This window comes from Mirounga leonina, unplaced genomic scaffold (genome assembly GCF_011800145.1).
Source record: "Mirounga leonina isolate KUSES-001 unplaced genomic scaffold, KU_Mleo_1.0 Mir_101414, whole genome shotgun sequence".
Taxonomy (NCBI): domain Eukaryota; kingdom Metazoa; phylum Chordata; class Mammalia; order Carnivora; family Phocidae; genus Mirounga; species Mirounga leonina.
The window spans coordinates 565466-590871 of record NW_023270121.1 but is presented as its reverse complement, the minus strand read 5'-3'; the positions used below and the strand labels follow the sequence as shown (position 1 = coordinate 590871).

Here is a 25406-nt window from a genome sequence, read left to right as displayed (position 1 = left end):
GTCCGGAATTGTGATGCCGCCGGCTTTGCTTTTCTTTTTCAACATTACTCTGGCTATGCGGGGTCTTTTCTGGTTCCATACAAATTTTAGGATGATTTGTTCCATTTCTTTGAAAAAAGTGGATGGTATTTTGATGGGGATTGCATTGAATGTGTAGATTGCTCTAGGTAGCATTGACATCTTCACAATATTTGTTCTTCCAATCCATGAGCATGGAACGTTTTTCCATTTCTTTGTGTCTTCCTCAATTTCTTTCATGAGTATTTTATAGTTTTCTGAGTACAGATCCTTTGTCTCTTTGGTTAGATTTATTCCTAGGTATCTTATGGTTTTGGGTGCAATTGTAAATGGGATCGACTCCTTAATTTCTCTTTCTTCTGTCTTGTTGTTGGTGTATAGGAATGCCACTGACTTCTGTGCATTGATTTTATATCCTGCCACTTTACTGAATTCCTGTATGAGTTCTAGCAGTTTTGGGGTGGAGTCTTTTGGGTTTTCCACATAAAGTATCATATCATCTGCAAAGAGTGAGAGTTTGACTTCTTCTTTGCCAATTTGGATGCCTTTGATTTCTTTTTGCTGTCTGATTGCTGTGGCTAGGACTTCCAATACTATGTTGAATAGCAGTGGTGATAGTGGACATCCCTGCCGCGTTCCTGACCTGAGGGGGAAAGCTCTCAGTTTTTCCCCATTGAGAATAATATTTGCTGTAGGTTTTTCATAGATGGCTTTTATGATATTGAGGTATGTACCCTCTATCCCTATACTCTGAAGAGTTTTGATCAAGAAAGGATGCTGTACTTTGTCAAAAGCTTTTTCTGCATCTATTGAGAGGATCATATGATTCTTGTTCTTTCCTTTGTTAATGTACTGTATCACATTGATTGATTTGCGGATGTTGAACCAACCTTGCAGCCCAGGGATAAATCCCACTTGGTCATGGTGAATAATCCTTTTAATGTACTGTTGGATCCTATTGGCTAGTATTTTGGTGAGAATTTTTGCATCCATGTTCATCAGGGATATTGGTCTGTAATTCTCCTTTTTGATGGGGTCTTTGTCTGGTTTGGGGATCAAGGTAATGCTGGCCTCATAAAATGAGTTTGGAAGTTTTCCTTCCATTTCTATTTTTTGGAACAGTTTCAGAAGAATAGGTATTAATTCTTCTTGAAATGTTTGGTAGAATTCCCCTGGGAAGCCATCTGGCCCTGGGCTTTTGTTTTTTGGGATATTTTTGATGACTGCTTCAATTTCCTTAGTGGTTATAGGTCTGTTCAGGTTTTCTATTTCATCCTGGTTCAGTTTTGGTAGTTGATACATCTCTAGGAATGCATCCATTTCTTCCAGGTTATCTAATTTGCTGGCATAGAGTTGCTCATAATATGTTCTTATAATTGTTTGTATTTCTTTGGTGTTGGTTGTGATCTCTCCTCTTTCATTCATGATTTTGTTGATTTGGGTCATTTCTCTTTTCTTTTTGATAAGTCTGGCCAGGGGTTTATCAATCTTGTTAATTCTTTCAAAGAACCAGCTCCTAGTTTCGTTGATCTGTTCTACTGTTCTTTTAGTTTCTATTTCATTGATTTCTGCTCTGATCTTTATGATTTCTCTTCTCCTGCTGGGTTTAGGCTTTATTTGCTGTTCTTTCTCCAGCTCCTTTAGGTGTAGGGTTAGGTTGTGTACTTGAGACCTTTCTTGTTTCTTGAGAAAGGCTTGTATTGCTATATACTTTCCTCTTAGGACTGCCTTTGCTGCATCCCAAAGATTTTGAATAGTTGTGTTTTCATTTTCATTGGTTTCCATCTATTTGTTTAACTCTTCTTTAATTTCCTGGTTGACCCATTCATTCTTCAGTAGGATGCTCTTTAGCCTCCATGTATTTGAGTTCTTTCCGACTTTCCTCTTGTGATTGAGTTCTAGTTTCAAAGCATTGTGGTCTGAAAGTAGGCAGGGAATGATCCCAATCTTTTGGTACCGGTTGAGACCTGATTTATGACCTAGGATGTGATCTATTCTGGAGAATGTTCCATGGGGACTAGAGAAGAATGTGTATTCCATTGCTTTGGGGGGGAATGTTCTGAATAGGTCTGTGAAGTCCATTTGGTCCAGTGTGTCATTTAAAGTCTTTATTTCCTTGTTGATCTTTTGCTTAGATGATCTGTCCATTTCAGTGAGGGGGTGTTAAAGTTCCCCACTATTATTGTATTGTGGTCGATGTGTTTCTTTGCTTTTGTTATTAATTGCCTTATATAATTGGCTGCTCCCATGTTAGGGGCATAGATATTTACAATTGTTAGATCTTCTTGTTGGATAGATCCTTTAAGTAGGATATAATGTCCTTCCTCATCTCTTATTACAGTCTTTGGTTTAAAATCTAATTTGTCTGATATAAGGATTGCCACCCCAGCTTTCTTTTGGTGTCCATTAGCATGGTAAATGGTTTTCCACCCCCTCACTTTCAATCTGGGGGTGTCTTTGGGTCTAAAATGAGTCTCTTGCAGACAGCATATCAATGGGTCTTGTTTTTTAATCCAGTCTGATAGCCTGTGTCTTTTGATTGGGGCATTGAGCCCATTTACATTTAGGGTAACTATTGAAAGATAGGAATTTAGTGCCATTGTATTGCCTGTAAGGTGACTGTTACCGTATATTGTCTGTGTTCCTTTCTGGTCTATGTTGCTTTTAGGCTCTCTCTTTGCTTAGAGGACCCCTTTCAAGATTTCCTGTAGGGCTGGTTTTGTGTTTGCAAATTCCTTTAGTTTTTGTTTGTCCTGGAAGCTTTTTATCTCTCCTTCAATTTTCAATGACAGCCTAGCTGGATAGAGTATTCTTGGCTGCATATTTTTCTCATTTAGTGCTCTGAATAGATCCTGCCAGTCCTTTCTGGCCTGCCAGGTCTCTGTGGATAGGTCTGTTGCCAGTCTAATGTTTCTACCATTGTAGGTTACATATCTCTTCTCCCGAGCTGCTGTCAGGATTTTCTCTTTGTCTATGAGACTCGTAAGTTTTACTATTAGATGTCGGGGTGTTGACCTATTTTTATTGATTTTGAGAGGGGTTCTCTGTGCTTCCTGGATTTTGATGCCTGTTTCCTTCCCCAAATTAGGGAAGTTCTCTGCTATAATTTGCTCCATTATACCTTCTGCCCCTCTCTCTCTTTCTTCTTCTTCTGGGATCCCAATTATTCTAATGTTGTTTCATCTTATGGTATCGCTTATCTCTCGAATTCTGCCCTCATGATCCAGTAGTTATCTCTCTTTTTCTCAGCTTCTTTATTTTCCATCATTTGGTCTTCTGTATTACTGATTCTCTCTTCTGCCTCATATTTCCTAGCAGTTAGCACCCCCATTTTTGATTGCACCTCATTAATAGCCTTTTTGATTTCTACTTGGTTGGGTTTTAGTTCTTTTACTTCTCCAGAAAGGGTTTCTCTAATAACTTCCATATTTTTTTCAAGCCCAGCTAGTATCTTTAAAGTGATGATTCTGAACTCTAGATCTGACATCGTACTAATGTCGATATTGAGTAGGTCCCTGGCAGTCGGTACTACCTCTTGTTCTTTTTGTTGAGGTGATTTTTTCTGTCTTGTCATTTTTGTGCAGAGGAGAATAGATTAATGAGAGAACAAAATGCTAGCAGAGTAACAGCGTCCCCAGAAAATATACTCTAAACAAATCAGAAAAGTCCTGAAGCAGTGGGAAAAGAAAGGGAAAGAGAGAAAAAAGAGAAAGAAAAAAAAGAAAAAGAAAAAGATAAAGATAAAAACAAAAACAAAACAAAACAACAACAACAACAAAAAAACAGAATGTGATCAAATATGATCAGGCTGGTATATAGATCAGTGCCACACACTAGATTTGGGGTGTATTTTGGTCTGTTAGAAGAAAGTGCCTCCCAAAATTTTAAAGAAAGAAAAACTTATATATGTATAAAAATAAGGGTTGATATGATGAAGGGATGGAATATGACTGTAAAGATGGAAATTATAAAAAATTTTGTAAAAGGAATTGGTAAGAAGTTGTTTGAAAAAAGAAAGAAGAGGATTTAAAAAGAGAAAAAAGAAGAAAAAAGGGAGAGGATGTGATCAGGCAGGGGAATAGAAAACACCATATACTAGAGATTTAGGGTATATTTTAATCTGTTAGAAGAAACTATCTCAAAATTTTAAAGAGAGAACAACTTATATATATAAGCCAAAAATACGGGTAACTACTATGAAGGGATAGAATATGACTCTAAAAATGAAAAATAAAAATTTTTTTTAAAAAAAGGGATTGATAAGATGTTGGTTGAAAAAGGGAAAAAGAAAAATTCAAAAAGAAAAAAAGACAGTTAAAAAAAAATTAACTTTGAAAGACTAAAGAATCATGGTAAAAAAAAGCCATGAATTCTATGTGCAGTATTCCCCTAGCGCTGGAGTTCTGCCGTTCTCATTGATCGGTAAACTTGGTCTTGGCTGGCTGTTCTCGCTGGTCTTCTGGGGAGGGGCCTGTTGCCGTGGTTTCCAAATGTCTCTGCCGGAGGTGGAATTGCCCTGCCCTTGCCCCCCTCCCGGCTAAGTAATCTGCTCGGGTTTGCTCTCCGGGGCTTTTGTTCCCTGCGAGCTTTCCGTACAGCTTTGAAGGCGGAGAGTGAAAATGGCGGCCTCCCAATCTCCGCCCGGAGGAGCCGAGAACTCGGGCCCCGCTCCTCAGTGAGCCCCCAGAGAAAAGCCGTCAGTCACTCCCGTCTCCCCCGTCTCCGGCCGCACTCCGTGCTCGCCCAGCCTGTGACCGCGCGTTTCTATCTCTGGCACCCGACCCCGGGTGGAGTCTCCAAACCCAGCAGATCCCTGCAGTGCACTCCCGCGGGGCTCCTCCCGGGGGAGGAAGGTGAGTTTCCCCGGATCTGCCGCTTGTTGGGTCCCTTCCAGAAAGTGGTCGCTTTTCTGTTCAGAGAGTTGTTGCTATTCCTTTCTTCGATCTCCTGTTGGGTTTGTAGGTGTTCAGAATGGTTTGATCCCTATCCAGCTGAATTCCTGAGAGGAGACGAAATCCAGGTCTCCTACTCCTCCGCCATCTTGCTCCGCCCCCTCCCACACTCTCTCTTTCTATATATATATATATATATATATATATATATATACACACATTTTGATTTCAGCTGGATTAGATTTTAGTTCTTTTATTTCTCTAGTAAGGGATTCTGTAGTGTCTTCTATGCTTTTTTCAAGCCCAGCTAGTATCTTTATAATTGTTGTTTTGAATTCTTGTTCTGACATCTTACTTTTATGTCCATATTGATTAAATCCCTGGCAGTGAGTACTTCTTCCTGTTATTCCTTTTGAGGTGAGTTTTTCCATCTTGTCAATATGTCCAGAAAGAATAGATGAGAGAGAGCGAGAGAGAGAGAAAATACAAAAATAGCAACAACAGGGGCGCCTGGGTGGCTCAGTCATTAAGCGTCTGCCTTCGGCTCAGGTCATGATCCCAGGGTCCTGGGATCGAGCCCCTCATCGGGCTCCCTGCTCAGTGGGAAGCCTGCTTCTCCCTCTCCCACTCCCCCTGCTTGTGTTCCCTCTCTCGCTGTGTCTCTCTCTGTCAAATAAATAAATAAAATCTTTGGAAAAAAAATAGGAACAACAACACCTGAAAGATACAAACAAAACAGAAGAAAACAGAAACCAAAGAGATGATGAGAGAAAAATCAAACAAGAAGTAGAACAGAACACAACAATAAACTAGATCCTGGGTGCATTTTGGTCTATTTGTTAGAAGAAACTAGATCCCAAAATAGGAAAGAAAGAAAAACATATATATACAAAAATAAAATTGAATGCAATGAAAGGAAGCCAAAAATGAAAAAAAATTATATAAAACATAAATGTAAAAATGAAAATTAAAAGACTTCAAAAAAGAATTGATAAAATAGCTGAAAAGGAAAAAGAAATATAAAACTGAAAGATGACAGAATAATAAGAAAAAACCACAAATGCTATATAGTGTTTTCCCCAAGAACTGGAGTTTTGCAGTTCTCTATGATTGGTAAACTTGGTATTAGCCTGATGTTCCTGCTGGTCTTCTGGGGGAGGGGCCTGTTGAGTAATTCTCAGGTGTCTTTGCCTGGGCGGAGTTGCACCATCATTGCCCGGAGGCCTAGCTCAGTGTATGGGGCTCCCGGATTGCACTATGGGGCTCTGTTTTCGTGCCTGAAGGCTTTCAGCACTAATGGGGGGGATGAAAATGGTGGCACTCCAATCTCTAGCCCAGGAGCTGAAAGTTCCTGCCCCCCACTCTTCAGTGAGCCCTCACAGAAAAGCAGTCAATCACTCTTGTCTCCCTGGTTTCCGTCAGAACTCTGTGTTCACTCAGCCTATGACTGAGCATCTTTATCTCAGGCACCTGACCCTGTTTCGATTCTCCAAACTTTATGGACTCTTGCGGTGGGCACCTGCACTCTGGGGAGGGAGGGGTTCTTGCCGATGTTCTGTCTCTTTTCTGGGCCCCTGCTCAGAGAGTGGTCGCCCAACTGTGTAGTAGTTCACGGTTTATGGCAACACCAGGCAGAAAGCCATCACCTGGACTCACTATTTTCAGCTGGTTTCCCTGCTCCAAATGCTGGGGACGCTGCTGCAGTCAGGCACCCCCATTCTTTTTGCAACCCCAGGGATCCTGAGACCACACTATCCCACCTGGAATTCCGCCCCGCTTTGCCACCTGAGCACCTTTCAGGCAGACTTCTAAAAGTTCCGATTTTGCACTCCGCTGCTTATAATACTTTAGAGCACCTGGCTTATGGAGGCTCGCCCCCCACCCCTGCAGTTTATCTTCCAATATATTGCCTCAGATTCACTTCTCCACACCTCCTACAAAAAGTGGTCATTTTTCTATTTGTAGAATTGCAACAATTCTTTTCTCAGTTCTCCGGTTGATTTCGTAGGTGTTCAGAATGATTTGATAACTATCCAGCTGAATTCCAGGGACCACACAAAATTAGGGTCCCCTACTCCTCCACCATCTTAACTCCTCCAATTTTATTGGTCTTTTCAAAGAACCAGCTTTTGATTTCATTGATTTTCTCTATTGATTTCTTGTTTTTAATTTCATTGATTTCTGCTTTAAATTTTATTATTTTTTTTCTTTTATTTTAGATTTAATTTGCTCTATTTTCTCTAGTTTTCTAAGGTAAAAGCTTAGATTATTGACTTTAGGTCTTCTTTTGAATATATGCATTCACTACTATAAATTTCTGTCTACTGATTTCGTTGTATCCCACAAATCTTGGTAAGTTGTAATTTTTGTTCAAAATTTCTCTTGAGATTTATTCTTTGACTCATGTGTCATTTAGAAATGTGTTGTTTAATCTCCAAGTGTTATGGTATTTTCCAGCTATCTTTCTTCTTATTGATTTCTAGTTCAGTTCCATTGTGGTCTGAGAGCAGACATTGTATGATTTCTGTCATTTAAACTTTGTTCAGTGTGTTTTATGGCCCAGACTGTGATCTATCTGGGTGAATGTTACATGTGAGTTTAAGAATGCATACCATGCTATTAGGTGAAGTAGTCTATAGATGTCCATTATATTCAGTTGATTGATGGTGCTGTTGAGCTAAACTATAGTTTTACTAATTTTTTGCCTGCTAGATCTGTCAATTTTTGATAGAGGGCCGTTGAAGTGTCCAACTATAATAGATTTATCTATTTCTCCTTGAAGTTTTATCAGTTTTTGTCATATATATTTTGACAGTATTTTGTTAGGCACGTACATGTTAAGAATCGTTATGTCTTCTTGGAGAACTGATTCCTATATAATTATATGATGCCATTTTTTATCCCTGATAACTTTCTTTACTCTGATGTCTACTCTAATAATATAACTACTCCTGCTTTCTTTTGATTAGTGTTAGTATGGTATATCTTTCTCCGTCCATTTACTTAAAAATTTTTTTTTATTGAAGTACTGTTGACATACAATATTATATTGGTTTTTAGGTGTAAAACATAGTGATTTGACCATTATATACATTACAAAATGCTCACTGCAAGAAGTATAGTTATCATCTGTCACCATACAGAATTATTACAATATTATTGATTATATTCTGTAACTGTACTTTTCATCCCCCTGACTTATTTTTTTTATAACTGGAAGTTCGTACCTCTTTATCCCCTTCACCTATTTTGCCCATCCCCCCACCCTCCTTCTCTGTGGCAAATGCCAGTTTGTTCTCTGTGTGTATGAGTCTGTTTCTATTTTTATGTTTGCTTTGTTTTTTGGATTCCAACCATAAGTAAAATCATATGGTATTTATCTTTTTCAGTCTGACCTATTTCACTTAGCATAATATCCTCTAGTTCCATCCATGTTGTCATGGATGGCAAGATTTCATTCTTTTTTTTATGTCTGAGTAATATTCCATTGCGTGCATGCAGACACACATACACACACACACACACGCAAACACACATACACACATACATACTACAACTTTTTTATCCATTCATCTATCAGTGGATACTTAGGTTGCTTCCATATCTTGGCTTTTGTAAATAATTCTGCAATAAACATAGGGGTGTCCATCCATTTACTTTTAATCTATATGTGTCATTATATGTAAAGTGGGTTTCTTGTAGATATCATATTGTTGGGTCTTGCTTTTTAGTCCACTCTGATAATCTCTGTCTTTTAATTGGTACATTTAGTGATTATTGATATAGGGTGATTAGCATCTACTATAGTTGGCACTGTGTTCCATTTATTGCCCTTGTTTTCTATTTCTATTTTTCTCCTACCCTTTTTCTGCATTTTGTACTTTTAATTGAGCATTTTACATGATTCCATTTTCTCTCCTTTCTGAGAGTGTATCAATTATACTTTTTTAAAGATTTTTTTTAAAAAGTAATCTCTACACCCAATGTGGGGCTCAAACTCACAACCCCAAGATCAAGAGTTACAAGCCCTACTGACTGAACCAGCCAGGTGCCCCTATCAATTATACTTTTTAAAAAAAGATTTTGTTTATTTATTTATTTTAGAGAGAGAGCGAGAGAGTGAGCTGGGGGAGGAGGAGAAGGAGAGAGAATCTCAAGCAGATTCTGCACACGTGGAGTCAGCCACAGGGCTCGATCTCATGACCCTGAGATCATGACCTGAACCAAAATCAAGAATTGGACTCAACTGACTGAGCCACCCAGGCGCTCCTCAATTATACTTTTTATTTTTTTATTTTATTTTTTAAAAGATTATTTATTTATTTGAGAGAGAGAAAGGAACACAAGCAGGGAGGAGGGGCAGAGGGAAAGGGAGAAGCAGAGCCCCTGCTGAGCAGGCAGCCTGATGCGGGGCTGGATCGCAGGTCCCTGGGTTCATGACCTGAGCCAAAGGCAGACACTTAACCGACTGAGCCACCCAGGTGCCCCTCAATTATACTTTTTAAAAAAACTTTGTTAAGTGGTTGTTCTAGAAGTTGTCATATTTATAATTAATCCAATTCTACATTCCAATAACATTATACAGCTTTATGAGGAATGCAAATATTTCATAATAATGAAATAATCCTAATTCCTCCCTCCCATCCTGGTCTTATTGCTGCCATTCATTTTACTTATACACAAGCATAAGTGTACACATAAGCATAGATAATCAAGGACAGTGTTGCTATTATTATTTTGAACAAACTTGTTAGATCAATTAAGAATAAAGAAAAGTTTTTATTTTACCTTCACTCTTCCTTTTCTTCATGTAGATCTGAGTTTTCTACCTACATCATTTTCCCTGTCTCTAAAGAACTTCTAACATTCCTTGCAAGGCAACAAATTCCCTCTTTTTTTTTTCTTTTTTTTTTTTTCCCCTGAGGAAGCCTTTATTCTGTTTTTGAAGGATAATTTCACAGGGTACAGAATTCTAGGTTGGTAGTTAGTATCTCACATCTCTTTTGGATCTAAGACGAGTTGTTGATTTTTTTTTTTCAATTCATTCAGCTTTTTAACTTTTTATTTTTTTATTTTTATTTTTTTTTTAAGATTTTATTTATTTATTTGAGACAGAGAGAATGAGAGAGACAGAGAGCACATGAGAGGGGGGAGGGTCAGAGGGAGAAGCAGGCTCCCTGCCAAGCAGGGAGCCCGATGCAGGACTCGATCCAGGGACTCCAGGATCATGACCTGAGCGGAAGGCAGTCGCTTAACCAACTGAGCCACCCAGGCGCCCGCTTTTTAACTTTTTAGAATAGTGTGTTAACTTGCAACTTTTCACATCTGGACCAGAAACCAGAAGTCCCATTTTACATTTTGATGAGAATATATACATCACTGGCTTCCAAAATGGGCTGTTCCTCTATCCCCTTACAGACAATCATTTTTTTTTTATCAGGTTTTATTTATCCTTTCAGTTTTTCTTTTTTTTTTTTTTTTTTAATTTGAGACAGAGAGAATGAGAGACAGAGAGCATGAGAGGGAGGAGGGTCAGAGGGAGAAGCAGACTCCCTGCCGAGCAGGGAGCCCGATGCGGGACTCGATCCCGGGACTCCGGGATCATGACCTGAGCCGAAGGCAGTCGCTTAACCAACTGAGCCACCCAGGCGCCCCTATCCTTTCAGTTTTTAAAAATATAAGGAAATATAACACGTATATTAGTTTTTACCCCTGTTCTTAGGTAAAAGGTGGCATATTCTGCACCAGTGCAGTCCAATAGAAATTTCTGTAAAAATGAAAATGTTCTGTATCTGTGTTGCCCAATATGAAACATGGTGAGTGCTAATGAGGAACTGAATTTATTGTGTTGTTTAAATTTGGTTTGTTAAGTTTAAATGCCATGTGTGGCTAGTGGTTACTGCATTGGACAGGAGCAGCTTTACATACTTTTCTATACCTTGTTTTTCACTGAACGGTGTATCCTGGAGATCACTCCATAGCAGTAGAGAAAGGGAGTACTCATTGCTTTTTATAGCTGTATAGTACTCTAGGATGTAGGTATACCTTAAATACCTGTGTATTTTTACTAGATAGCATCAAATCCCCTCTACAGAGATTGTACTGTATCTCCAGCAACGCATCAGAATCCTGCTTCCTCACAGGCTCTCTAAGAGGAACGCTGGGGGGAGGGGGGGCGCCTGGGTGCCTCAGTCGTTAAGCATCTGTCTTCTGCTCAGGTCATGATCCCAGGGTCCTGGGATCAAGCCCCTCGTAGGGCTCCCAGCTCAGCAGGGAGTCTGCTTCTCCCTCTCCCTCTGCCCCTCTACCCTGTTCATGCTCTCTCTCTCTCGCTTACTCTGTCTCAAATAAATAATTTTTTTTTTAAAAAAAGAGGAACCCTGAGGGAAAGTGAATATAATGTGAGAAATCTATGAAAACTATTTCATAAATCAGGAAAATTAGATGTTTGAACAAGGGTCCTAGTCCTTGTCTTTGAGACTCTGGCTCTATTCTTTTCTGTCTCCTGTGGATCTAGGCCCCTCCAACTGAGAGAGGAGGGGTTTTTTTTTAATGTATTTTCCCTTCCTATTTTTTAAATAATTTTGTTATTATGTTATATTAGTCTTAAGATGAAGCAGAAACTCCATGTTACCTGAGAATACTAGTGGGAAGGACTTGCCTTCAGGGATGAGGCAGGCACAAAACCAGTTCAGAAATCCACCACTCTCATCTAACAAAGGGCTAAAGGAAAGAGTAAAATGTGTAGGTAGTTCTCGCCATGAGAAGAAACAAGACTGACCTTGTTCTTTACTTTCTATGAGTGAGATCTTTGGAGAAAGTAGGAGCCTGTTAGTGCTACGCAGGAGGAAGGAGGTGTGGGTTACAAGGTGCGACAGTTTTTCAAGGTTCAAATTCTCACCTCTAAACCACATGATTTCCTGTTTGGATGCTGAATTTCCGGGACTCAGGATGAAAGTTGGACTAAACTTGCTTGGAATGGAGTCCATTTGAGGTCAAGTTTCATCACCCCGTGGGGTGAGTGCTAATACCCATCTTGCTGCCTGTGGACATTTCCAATTATGCAGGTCTAGAGATCAAGAGAGACAAGATGTGGGATACAGATATTGAATTGGACTGACAGTGCCTGGTACAAAGTAAAAACCCAATACACATTAATAAATTAGTGAGATGTAGGAACAAGCAGAACAGGCAACCATGTATATGTCTGCTCAGTATTTTTATAAACATATGAATTTTTCAAAGAGAATTTGATCACTAAGTACTTATTGTTTCATAATCTGCTTTGAGGAAAACACTTTGTGTCTGATTTTTAAAAATTATGCCTTTTCATTGGGAAAAAAATAACCTATAGAAAATGGAGAAAGATGCCACCTGGTGATCAGAGTCAGTTGCAGGTGTAAAAGCCTCTTCTAGGGAACCTGGCAAAGGGTGAGGTAGTGGGAGAGAGTGAGGGTAGTATATTGATTTTATTGTATAGGCAAAACTTTCTGGAGTTTTCTACACACTGATGGCAATCCTGCTACATTCTTGCCTGTTGGGAATGAAAGGCTTATGTGCACAGTCTTTCAACTCCCACTCAGTTATAGTAAGAATGGGCCTTGGGCCTGGAACACTTACATCCCAAGAGATAAAGAGCCCACATAGCCTGTGCCAGGTTTGTGGCCTTGTGTGGGAATATCTTTCTCTGTTTCAGATTCAGTGAGTACTCGTTTTGCTTAACCGTGTGTGCCAGTGACCCTTAGGCACGGCCCCACCTTTCAGTATTTGTCACATCACCAGTTAATGGTTTAGTTGTTTAAGACATATCAAACAATATCACAGTGCATTAGAAATTAAAATTATTCTGTCTCTCTGTCTTCACCTTCTCCCCCTACATAATACAAATATAGTCACTGTTGATTTATTCATACCTATTCTCCAGACTTTTTTCTCTCTCTATAATATGCTAACTTATATTTAATCACACATAAATATCTATAAATCCATGTTGAGATATATATTCTTTTGCATAATGAGGCCCATACTCTACGTTACTTTTTATATTTTTTTATTGTCTTTATTTTTAAATTTTTTTTTAAGTAAGCTCTAGGCCCAATCTGGGGCTTGAACTCACAACTCCAACATCAAGAGTCACATGCTCTACTGACTGAGCCAGCCAGGCACCCCCTACATTATATTTTTGACTTGTTTGACTGACTAAATATGATTCTTTTTTCATTTTACTTATGTGTGGTGTGTTTCTAAGTATTTGTTGGGGATTTATATTGCTTTTTATGTACATTGTCTTTTTTTCTTATTGAGATATAACTGACATATAACATTATATTAGTTTCAGGTGTACAACATAATAATTCAGTATCTGTATATTTTACAAAATGATCACCACAATAAGTCTAGTTAACGTCGGTTACCACACATAGGTACAAATTTTTTTCTTGTGATGAGAACTTTTAAGATCTACTCTCTTAGCTTCCATGAACGAAATATAATACTGCTTTACACATTTTCACTGCATACATACACAGCTATCATACATACACAGCTATCTTCCACCTTGATGATTTATTTATGTATACCTAATATGTATATCATGCATATTATATATAAAATATATTTAATATCATATATATTGTTTATTATACATAATTAATTATATAATACATATTATGTAATACTTATATATTATATAATTAATAAATGTATAATGTAATAATATATAATATGTAATGAATATTATAATATGTAATATATATTTACTATATATTATTATTATTTATTATATATATATGATCTAACTTTATATCTATTTATTAAAATTACATGTTGCATATGTCCCTCCTGGCCCTTATACTCAGGGAGTGTTGTGAGAAGTTCCAGAAGAAAACTTCATTGAGATTGCAGTTCAGTATGTGGTACATCATTCACAATGCCAGTGTTTGCTGCCTTCCCATTCCAATTCTTCTGATCTTTAACAAGGATGTTGTTTCTTAGTCTCAATAGAATTACTATATTTTAGTGAGCATTTGGGAATGTAAGAAGTAGAGAACACCACACCACACACACACACACACACACACACACATATTACGTAGGAAATTTGGTGCCATCTGTGTGGTATGCAGTGTAAAGGAGCTGGGCTGGGGAAAGTCCTCACCCTTCACATGGTAACAATTGTATTTTTCCTCTCCTCTATTGGTGCCCTCCTTGTTCACATTAGGACTGCACATAATTGGGAGTCTGGAACCTATCGGAAGCTCCAGGAAGAGGTAACTGGGGGATTGGCAGGGAAGAAGACTGCACTGAGAGTCAGGAGCTCTTCCCAGGTCTCAGTACCTGAGCCATCCCAGGATGAGTTCCTTCCCTTGCTTGTGACCTGCACTATGAAGCAGGTGTTCGCTGAGCACACCTTCAGTGGCCTGGAGGCTGCAGAGGTCATGGTAATGGTTTCACAGGGTCCTGGTCCTTTTAGAAGTTATAGTGACCTTTGTAGAACCTCCTTAATATATAAAGAGGAGGAAGAGTTCACTGGAGTCGTCAGACACTCCTCAAAGAGGAACTGGGCCTGGCACAGTGGGCAGGGGTTATGGATGATGAATAGGAGGGTGGGGACAGGGAGTCCAAACTGGTGAAGAATGGGGGCTCCCAGGTGAGCAGACAGGGCTCAGAGGTAACTGACTGGACACTCTAGGGGGCTGAGACCACCCTGGTTTAGGATTGATTGGAGATTTTAAAAGGACACATTTGCTTCCATGGGATGCTACGTAGTCCCTTTACACACTGAAATGACACAACTGTTGGTGAGAAGGAAAGTGCCCTATATGTCTCACTGGTCCATGGGGGCAGGAAAAAACCAGGAGCACCGACAGTAGTAAAGCTGATTTGATGTTCAGCTCCCTAAACCTTCATTAAAGTAGAAGCAGACATCAAGGGGAAGGATTTACCATTAATAGAACCCCACACTGGCTGGAAATGATACTTTTTTGTTTCTCACTGACCCTGGGTCCCATAGAATCCCATGTGTCAGCAAGTTTCTGCCTGCCTCCTGCAGTCGCATAACCAGAATACTCTCTCTGTGCGTTAGCTCTCTCTCCATGCTTTCATTTGTTTCATTTCTGTATCCTCCCAGAGATCACTCGGTGAGGCTTTTCTCCTCCTTTGTTGCCTCAACTCCTTTCATAAGTTCAGTGGGTTATATCAGAGAACCACACGGCTTGGACAAGTTTAAGCAAAATTTAACATTCACTGTCACTGTCTTTTACATATTGCTTTTGCACACTTATAATTTCTGCAGGGTTAAATGTGGCACCATGACCACAACTGGAGCTGGATTTGTTGACCAAACACCCCCTGATTATTGGGTAACTGTGCTGTGGTAGAAACATGAGCTCTGCATACTTTACACAAAAATGCATTTTGCTATTGTCCATACTACTTGACCTTTTTAAATGTGTTCACACTACCCGAACTTTTAAACTGTGTTCAGTAGACTCTGCACAGGATCTCACCTGGGATGTGGGTTTTTTCTGGATTTCAGTCACGTTAATTGCATGCACATACACAGTTGGCCCTATCCTGGATTCTTTTTGGGTAGCTTCAGTGTTTTCCCAGGTGGACCCACAATGCTCTTTCCATTTATCTCTAAATTCATCTTTCTGCCAGCTTACCGAAGGTAGAAATTAACAAACATGCAAAGGATGATTCCTAGGCTGTCCTGAGTCCTTTGACCTTAGAGCAGAAGTATCTAATAACCAGGGAATGGAGCTAATGAAGTAAGATATGTAGTATTTGTACAGTTTGGAACACCTGGAAAGCATTGCATTCCAATAGAGATTTTTTTTTTTTAAGATTTTATTTATTTATTCATGAGAGACAGAGAGAGAGAGAAGCAGAGGGAGAAGCAGGCTCCCAAGGAGCAGGGAGCCCGATGCGGGACTCGATCCCAGGACCCTGGGATCATGACCTGAGCCGAAGGCAGACGCTTAACCATCTGAGCCACCCAGGCGCCCCCAATAGAGATATTTTTTAAGGAAAGAGAAAAGATCACTGAGGTCAAAGTAACCAAATGTCTTAAGAAGTGATGTTCAGTTCATAACCATCTAGTTAGAATATGGGGAAAAGGTATGCCCTTATCTCAGGATATCTCTCATTCATTTCTTGATTCATACATTCATGAATGATAGGTGCCCCAAACAGTGGTGAGTACCTGCATGCCCAGCACTTTCTGCTGGTGTGGTCAATACAATCCCTTTACCATCTACCATTTATAGTGATACAGTCTTCAGTATTTCCTTGACATATATTAAGAACCACATCAGGGGCGCCTGGGTGGCTCAGTCGTTAAGCGTCTGCCTTCGGCTCAGGTCATGATCCCAGGGTCCTGGGATCGAGCCTCACATTGGGCTCCCTGCTCAGCGGGAAGCCTGCTTCTCCCTCTCCCACTCCCCCTGCTTGTGTTCCCTCTCTCGCTGTGTCTCTATCAAATAAATAAAATCTTTTAAAAAATAGGGCACCTGGGTGGCTCAGTTGGTTAAGTGACTGCCTTCGGCTCAGGTCATGATCCTGGAGTCCCGGATCGAGTCCCGCATCAGGCTCCCTGCTCGGCAGGGAGTCTGCTTCTCCCTCTGACCCTCCCCCCTCTCATGCTCTCTGTCTCTCATTCTCTCTCTCTCAAATAAATAAATAAAATCTTTAAAAAAAAAAAAAGAACCACATCAGATAGTGTTATAATTTTTGCTTCTACCATTGAACAGAATTTGGAAATCTCAAGAGGAAAAGGAAAATATTTAACCATATTTTTGTGCTTTCTGTTGTTCTTTTTTCCTTCCATATTTTCCTGAATTTCTTCTTATATCAATTCCTTTCTGTTTCCTTTACCCATTCTTTAGGGTATATCTGCTGGTGACAAATAATCTTAGTTTCCCTTCATTTAAGAATGTCTTTTTACTGCTATTAATTCTTGAAGGATAATTTAGTTGGAGATAGAATTTGAGGTTGACCGTTCCTTTATTTCAGCACTTGAAAAATGTGCCACTTCCTTCTGCACTACACAATTTTTGACAAGAAATATGCTATCCTTCATGCCATTTTCTTCCCCTAAGTAATGCATTCTTTCTCCCTGATTTCAAGATGATGATGATGATGATGATGATGATGATGATGATGATTTATCTTTAGTTTTCTGGGCTTGAGAAGGAATGCCATTAGTGTTTCTCCATTTAGTAGAATGCTAGCTTTTTGTCTGAGGTGTGTATACATATTTTCTTTTTTAATTTAAAATTTTCTTAGATAACATACAGTGCAATATTGGTTTCTGGAGTAGAATTCAGTGATTCATCACTAACATACAACACCCAGTACTCATCACAACAAGTTACATATTTTCATGTTAAGAAATTACCCACCAATTCCAATTTTATGGAGTTTTTTAAAAACATGAGTGAGTGTTGATGTTGATAAATACCTTTCTGCAAATGAAGGTGTCATATAATTGTTTCCTTGGCTCTGTTAATACACTAGATTGTATTAACAGATTTCCTGATATTGAAACACCTTTGCATTTTTGGAACAAGCTTTATAAGGTCATGATCTATTTTTATGTGCTATTCAATTGTGTTTGGTAATATTTTATTTAAGAACATTCCTTCAAAAAAAAAAAAGAACATTCCTTCATATTCTTATAGATACTATTGTGTAATTTATTTTTTTGTGAAATTGTTACTGTTTTTAAAATCAGTCTTATACTTCAGCATTTTACATATTTTCTAAGCCCATGAAATAGTTTAAACTCTTAAAGGTTTGGTGGAATTCTCTGGAAAGATCTCATCCTGTGCTTTTTCATGAGAGAATTATTTAAACTCATTCATTGTTTCTTCATGTAATTGGCCTAGTTAGACTCTTTGTTTCTATTGGGGTCAATTTGAATAAGTTGTAATTTTCAAAAAATTTATCCATTTTGTCTATGATTTTAAATGTACAGTTGACTCTTGAACAACATGTTTGAAGTGCATGGGTCCACTTACACGTGGACCTAAGTACTGCATTCAGTGCTTAGGTCCATAAATATATTGGAAAATTTGGGAGATTTGCAACAATTTGAAAAAAAAGCAGATGAATTGTGTAGCCTAGATATACCAAAAAAATTAAGAAAAAGGTATTATTGTGAGAATACAGTATGTAATACAGATAACATACAAAATATATGTTAATCAACTGCATGTTATTGGTAAGGCTTCTAGTCAACAGTAGGATATTAGTAATTAAGTTTTTGGGGAGTCAAAAGTTATACTCCAATTTTCAACAGTGCAGGGGCTCAGCACCCCTAACCCCTGTGTTCTTCAACAGTCAATTGTACTTGAATGAAATTCTGCAGATTTTTCACGTAAGAGACTCGAAACTTTCCTTTCTTTTATTTTTTATTTTTATTTTTCTAAGATTTTATTTATTTATTTGACAGAGACAGACACAGCGACAGAGGGAACACAAGCAGGGGGAGTGGGGGAGGGAGAAGCAGGCTTCCTGTGGAGCAGGGAGCCGGATGCGGGGCTCAATCCCAGGACCCTGGGATTATGACCTGAGCCAAAGGCAGACACTTAACGACTGAGCCACCCAGGCGCCCCACTTTCCTTTCTTTTAAAGACATCCAAATCCCTTGGTTGGTTTAGGGATGTATCCCATTTAGAACTTGAGCTGATTTTTTTTACTTTAATTTTTTCTTTTTAAATTTTTTTTCTAATTTTATTGATATACAATTGACATATAGCACTGTATTTGTTTAAGGGGGTACAGCATAATGATTGACTTATATATATTGTGAAATGATTACAAAAATTTTAGTTAACATCCATCATTTCATACAGATACAAAAAAAAGTTTTTTCCTTGTGATGAAAACCCTTAGGATCTATCCTATTAACAACTTTCCAATATGCCACACAGCAGTGTTAACTACTGTCCTCATTTTTTACATTACATCTCCACTACTTACCTATTTTTTAAATTTGAGTATAGTTGATATACAATGTAATATTAGTTTCAGGTGTACAACATAGTGATTCAACAAGTTTATATATTATGCTGTGCTGACCAGAAGTATAGCTGCCATCTGTCACCACTACTTATTTATCTTATAACTGGAAGTTTATACCTTTATCCAATTCCCCCTCTCCCTAACCCTCACTTCTGGTAACCACGAATCTGATCCCTTTTTCTATAAGTTTTATTTTGTTTGTTTGTTTAGATTCTATATATAAATGGTAGCATACAGTATTTGTCTCTTTTTTTTATAGGAGAAGGGAAGGAAAAATAAAATAAGATAAAAACAGAGGGAGGAAAGCTATAAGAGACTCTTTTCTCTTTTTTCTTTTTAGAGAGAGCACGTGCACATGTGTGCGTGCGAGCAGGGGTGGGGGGCAAAGGGAGAGCAAGAGAAGGAAGCTTTTTTTTTTTTTAAGATTTTATTTATTTATTTGAGAGAGAGAGAATGAGAGAGAGCACATGAGAGGGGGGAGGGTCAGAGGGAGAAGCAGACTCCCTGCCAAGCAGGGAGCCCGATGCAGGACTCGATCCAGGGACTCCAGGATCATGACCTGAGCCGAAGGCAGTCACTTAACCAACTGAGCCACCCAGGCGCCCCGAGAGAAGGAATCTTAAGCAGGCTCCATCATCAGCGTAGAGCCCGAAGTCGGGCTCAATCTCATGACCCTGAGCCAAAATCAAGAGTCGGATGCTCAACCGACTGAGCCACCCAGGTGCTCCAAGAGACTCTTAACTATACAGAACAACCTGAGGGTTGCTGGAGGGGAGATGGGGGCAGGGAATGGGGTAATTGGGTGATGGGCATTAAGGAGGGCACTTGATGTAATGAGCACTGGGTGTTATATGCAACTGATGAATTACTAAATTCTACCCCTGAAACTAATACTACACTATATGTTAACTAACTTGAATTTAAATAAAATCTTGAAAGAGAAAGAAGTATTTGTCTTTTTCTGTCGGACTTATTTCACTTAGGATAATACCCTCAAGGTCCATCCATGTTATTGCTGCTAATTTGTATTACAAGTGCTCTGCATATGTATATTTTCCTTTCCTTTTACTATTTTAGTTGCACAAGGAAAATATTTCAAAGCTGTTTTAATCTGTGTGTGTTGGTTATCCTGGTCCCTAGGCTGAAGGAGCCTGTGACTAAAGTTGCCCGTGAATCCTGCTGTTGCAGCATTTTCCCTTCTGGAAGCTGTGGGCTGAGCACTGGGTGATCTCATGCAGTTTCTCCCTTTCTCTCCCCTGTGGTTCTCTGTTTGGCTAACTGGGGGTTAAACTCATGAACCTGCTTTTAGTTAAAGGTACCTTTATTTGGAGAGAACAGAAAGAAGCATGTTGTAAAAATATTTTTGTCTCATGACCTTCACTAAATCCTGGGAAGGAGAGACACTGTAGGACTGCAGAATATAAGGTTTATTTGAGAGACATGCTTGCCCTTCCCCTAGGCATCCGTATGTCCCTGAAGCAGTCCAGTTAAGACTGCCATGTGGTAGATTCATAAATTAGTTCTAGGACCATCCTATTATCTAATTCCTTTGGCTTAGGGATGTTCCCCATTCTAACACTGAGCCCATTTCCTATGGGAAAGGCTGGAGATATTTATTTTTTCTGATTACTTTTTTTAACTTCCAAAACCAAGGCACTTTCATTGTAAATAAAAAATGGAAAATGAATGAAAGCAAAATAAAAATCATTAGAAACATTTGAAAGTCTACTATTCATGGATAAGTACTAGTGGTTTAATAAATTTGTAATTTTCAGAAATTTTGCCATTCAAATATAGCCATATATATTTAAGAATAGCAATGAGATGGTGTCCTACTTACAGCTTTGTAAACTACTTTTTTTTTTTTACAACAAACATGAAGGTCAATCCTTGCCAGTTAATATAAGCCCATATAATAAAAATGCTAGTAAAATCACTAATGGTCCATTGTGGTATGCTAATAATGATAAGAAAGGTTAATATTATTGCTGATTCCCTCTGTGCTCCAAACTGTTGGAAGTGCTAAACCTATACTTATTCATTTCAACCTCACTGCAGCCTAGGAGGAAGAGCTATTGTTGCTCAACTTTACACAACGGGGAATTGAGGCAGAGTGAGGGCAGGGCTAGCAAGTCACAAGACTAGATTTGAACAGAATTTGTGTGGCTGCTGAGCCCCTACATTTAACCAGTGTACACTACTGCTTTTCATCTTATAAGATCCTCAACCTTACTGTTGAATTAGGGCACAGCAAAAGAAAACTAATTAAGGTCCCATGGTTTTTTTCTCGGTTAACTAGGCAAAAATTTAAAATATTGATCTTCAGTAGTGTGGTTTGGAATTTGGGGAATGGTGTCCTCTTATCCTGTGGAATCTTGTATCTTGTCTCCCTCACTGGGCCCTCCAGTATCTTGTCTCCCTTCCTGGGCCCCAGGGATGTTCTGTTCTAAAATGAATGGCTTACCTATGGTTGGGGAAGAAAATGCTTATGTTTCCCAGCCATTTTAATATTTTGTGTAATTGCAAGAGTAATTGGTGTTTATTATAGTTAAAAGTAGATGACATGGAAAGGAAAATAATACCTCAAAGTTCACCACCCAATGTAAAGCCTTTTTAATATTTTCATCTGTATCATATTCTTCCAGAAGTATTCAAGTATTCTTATGCAGGTACTTATGTATTTATGTATGTATTCATACATTTATATATTTATGTGCAAAACATAAGATCTCATCTTTATTTAACATTTAACTTTATAACTTGCTTGTCTCACTGTAGTAGATTGAATTGTGTACCCCCCAAATATTTCCAAATTCTACCACCCCCTCCATATCTTATTTGGAAATAGGGTCTTTGCAAATATAGTTAAGTTAGAGATCTTGAAAAGTTGTCATTTTGGATTTAGGATGGTCCCCAAATCCAATGACTGGTGTCCTTATAAATAAGGGAGAGGGAGATTTCACGCACACAGGAAGAAGGCCATGTGAAGATAGAGCAGAGTTATGTTGCCACAAACCAAGGAAAGCCAGTAGCTACCAGAAACTGGAAGAGGTAAGGAAGGATTCTCCTCTCAAGGCTGCAGGCTCTAAGCCTGGTCCCACCAACACTTGATTTCAGATTTCTGGTCTTGAGAACTATGAGATCATAACTTACTATAGTTCTAAGCCACGAAGTTCCTGTTATTTAGTTATGGCAGGTCTAAGCACTAATACATTCATTAACCACATACCCCAAAAGTCATTGATTATGGATAAACATCAGTCTATATCTTATCTTTCATGCCTGAGAGGATAGTAATGCTAATAAGGACATATAAGAAAAACAAATATGGCTAAATTTTTCTTATGTGCTAATGATTTTTTTTATTGAGTCATCTAATGCTCATAGCACCCCTATGAGGTAGATACTGTTGCTCATCCTCATTTTATAAATGAAAAGCTGAGGGACACAGAGAATAGGGACTTGGCCCAGGACTGCACAGTTAAGGAGCAGGACAGCTTAACTTTGTATAGCACCACATTCTCCAGAGCGTGGAAACAGTCAAAGATTTGTTATGAAGAGACAGAAGCAGTCTGCAAAAGTACACATCTTTTAGGTAGTCATTAAAGGTAATATTCATATCTTCATATATTTATACAAATAATGACTTGGTGACAGAAAGATGCCTGTGACCTTGGTGAGAGCACGTTCTGTTCTGGGGACAGAAGCTCTAGTGCAGTGAGATAAGAAGTCAGTGGAAAGTGAAGAATAACAGGGAATGCAGAAAATGCTTTCTGGAACTTTGATTTTGAGGGCCAGTGGGTGGGGAGGGAGGCAGAGAAGGGAGAGAAGGAGAGAGGGAAGGAGGAAGGCGGGGAGGGAAAGAGAGAAAGTCAATGACTGAATGAGGATGAAGCTAGTGGGACATCTCCAGTGGAACAGTATGGGTTTTGAGATCAATATATATTTAGCCATAGGTGAATGGAAGAGTGGATAATTGCATGTCAGCGAAATGCTAGTAATTCGTGGATTGTTGCCTCTCAAAGAGGCAGTGGGTGGCAAGAATCCTAATGTGATGTGGTTGGATAATGCATGCTCTGAGGACTCTGAGGACCCCTGCACTGGTGACTGTGATGGGTCCAGAATTTTCCTACAAATCTATCAGGATATGGAGCCATCCAGGAGCAGCAGTTAGGCAAACACCACAGTGTGCTACCCTGGTGTTAGCACCACTGAGCTCACCAGATGAGTCAGACAAGCCTGTCTTCCCAGCATTGGCAACTGTATTAGGGTCTGCTCAGGGGCATGATGTTGAACAGCTCTTATGAGATTCTGAATCACTTAAGAAAGTAGAGAACCTCTGTCTCCAAAAATTTGACTCAAGGCATGTCAGAGAGATATTTTCTTCCCTCCTCTACATATCTATAACCTCATTAAGAGAAACAACTTTTCACAGTGCCTGCCTTAGCCTTGAGGCTCAGCCAGCACCTACTGTTCTAGCTCAACATTTAAAGGGCCCCTGAAGTCCCACTACATGCCGTATGATATAGATAACTTTTCTCATTTAATCTTTCGAACAGTTCTGTACAAAAGTATGGTGAGCCCCACTTCACAGATGACCAGGCTCAGGTTGACAGAGCCTAAGTCATTGTTCCAAATAAGTGGCAAGATGGGAATGAGGTTCTATCCCTTGCCCTCCCTAGAGAACACAGAGCAGCCTCCCCTTTCAAAGATGGGTTTTCAGGGCTGGAGAAATGGTTGGATCACAACCCCCCTGCTATTGTGGTCCCTTGGGTACTCACTCAGAGGAGATGAAATTCTACTCCTTGTGCTGAGAGACCTGGGGTGTTGCACCACATCCATTGGCTGATCCCTGAAATGGGGAGTGGGGTTTGGGCAGAAGCTCGGGTGTTGACCTTGGGACAGGTTATCTTGAGGGAAGGAAAGTGATCTGTATAGAACTGCTTTAAGAAATTGTACTTTATGTTTCATCTCATCTAATCCTAACAGCTATTCAAGTTATTCAGCATTATTACTAATATCTATACCAGGATACTGATTTTAGAGGAGTTCATGTAAATTGGGAAATGCTTTTTGTCATCTCCCTATCAACAGCTAATTTTGGAATAACTCTGAAATTTTTCTGTAATTTTTTAATGCCTCCAGGGCTCTGAACACTCTAATCTCTCCATAAGACGTCATTACATGCTCCCAGTGTGTTATTCAACTTTAAAAAAATTATGCTCCATAAAGCTTTAAAGTCACAATATTATTGAAATTGAAAAGCAAATTTGAAAGTAAAAAACATACGGGCACCTGGGTAGCTCAGTTTTTAAGCATCTGTCTTCGGCTCAGGTCATGATCCCAGTGTCCTGGGATCGAGCCCCACATCAGGCTCCTGGGTCAGCTGGAAGCCTGCTTCTCCCTCTCCCACTCCCCCTGCTTGTGTTCCCTCTCTTGCTGTCTCTCTCTCTCTGTCAAATAAATAAATAAAATCTAAAAAAAAAAAAGTAAAAATTACCATAAAGAATTGTGTGAAGACATTGGGGAAAGTGTTTGCAAATATCTCAGATATGCGGTTAGGAGGCACCATTCTATTGACAACAGACCATTTGGGTCGGGGGGTAGGAGTAGGTCTAGTGAGAGATGCAGGACAATTTCACTTTATAAATATATTTTATTATTTGGAATGTTGTATTCAGGAAAAATGGTACTTTCATAAAATTTTGGAAACAAAAAAGACTTGTGAACAGATTGAGAAATGTGTACATATATTAGTTACTTTGTAAAGTCTCCATTATATTCAATTTCAAGGAGAAATGAAGATAGATAATGAAGTAGATTAAAAAAAATTAAATTGACTCTGTGTGTGTGTGTGTGTGTGTGTGTAATTCAGACTGGAGCAGGACTTTTAATCTCAGGTTTAGATACTCCAGAATATGTGCTTTTTTATATCCTAGAAAAGTGATTAATGCAGAGGGATTGTTCCAGTTAAATAAAACTGCAAGAAACACTGGCAAGCTCCCAAACCTCCACCCCGCTCTCCCCCTTGCTCAACCCCTTATCTGAAACTTCACAGCTGCAGTATTAGATCTTCCCACCAGGTAGCACCACATCCATTTCCATAAGTGTTCTTTTAAGGGTACGTTTGGCAACAGAGTAAAAAATATCATGAAACGGTCTGTGTACTCTATGAAACCAATTCTGTTTGGAAAATTCATAAGTATATTAAAGCAGCTCCATCTGCTGTTGACCCCAAATCTGTATCATGTTCATTGATTTATCTCTTCCCTCATCACTGTCCACTGATGTGCCCTGTAGGTCGTACACAGGGCTCTCTACCAGAGAACACGGTGTTCACGTTACATTACCCTACCCCTGTACAGACAAATCAGACCTTCTCTTCCACCGCACCCCATCTGTCATGCCCTGTCCATGATACAGGACACACCTGCCCAGATCCCGCTCTAACGCTCCATTTTCTCTCAG

At 39.2% G+C, this 25406-nt stretch overlaps 1 long non-coding RNA gene across 1 annotated transcript in view; it reads left to right on the top strand.

Moving 5' to 3' along the window:
* Positions 1 to 25406, top strand: part of LOC118020022 — a 103604-nt gene that overhangs the window by 11948 nt on the left and 66250 nt on the right. The gene's annotated exons all lie outside the window — the stretch shown is intronic.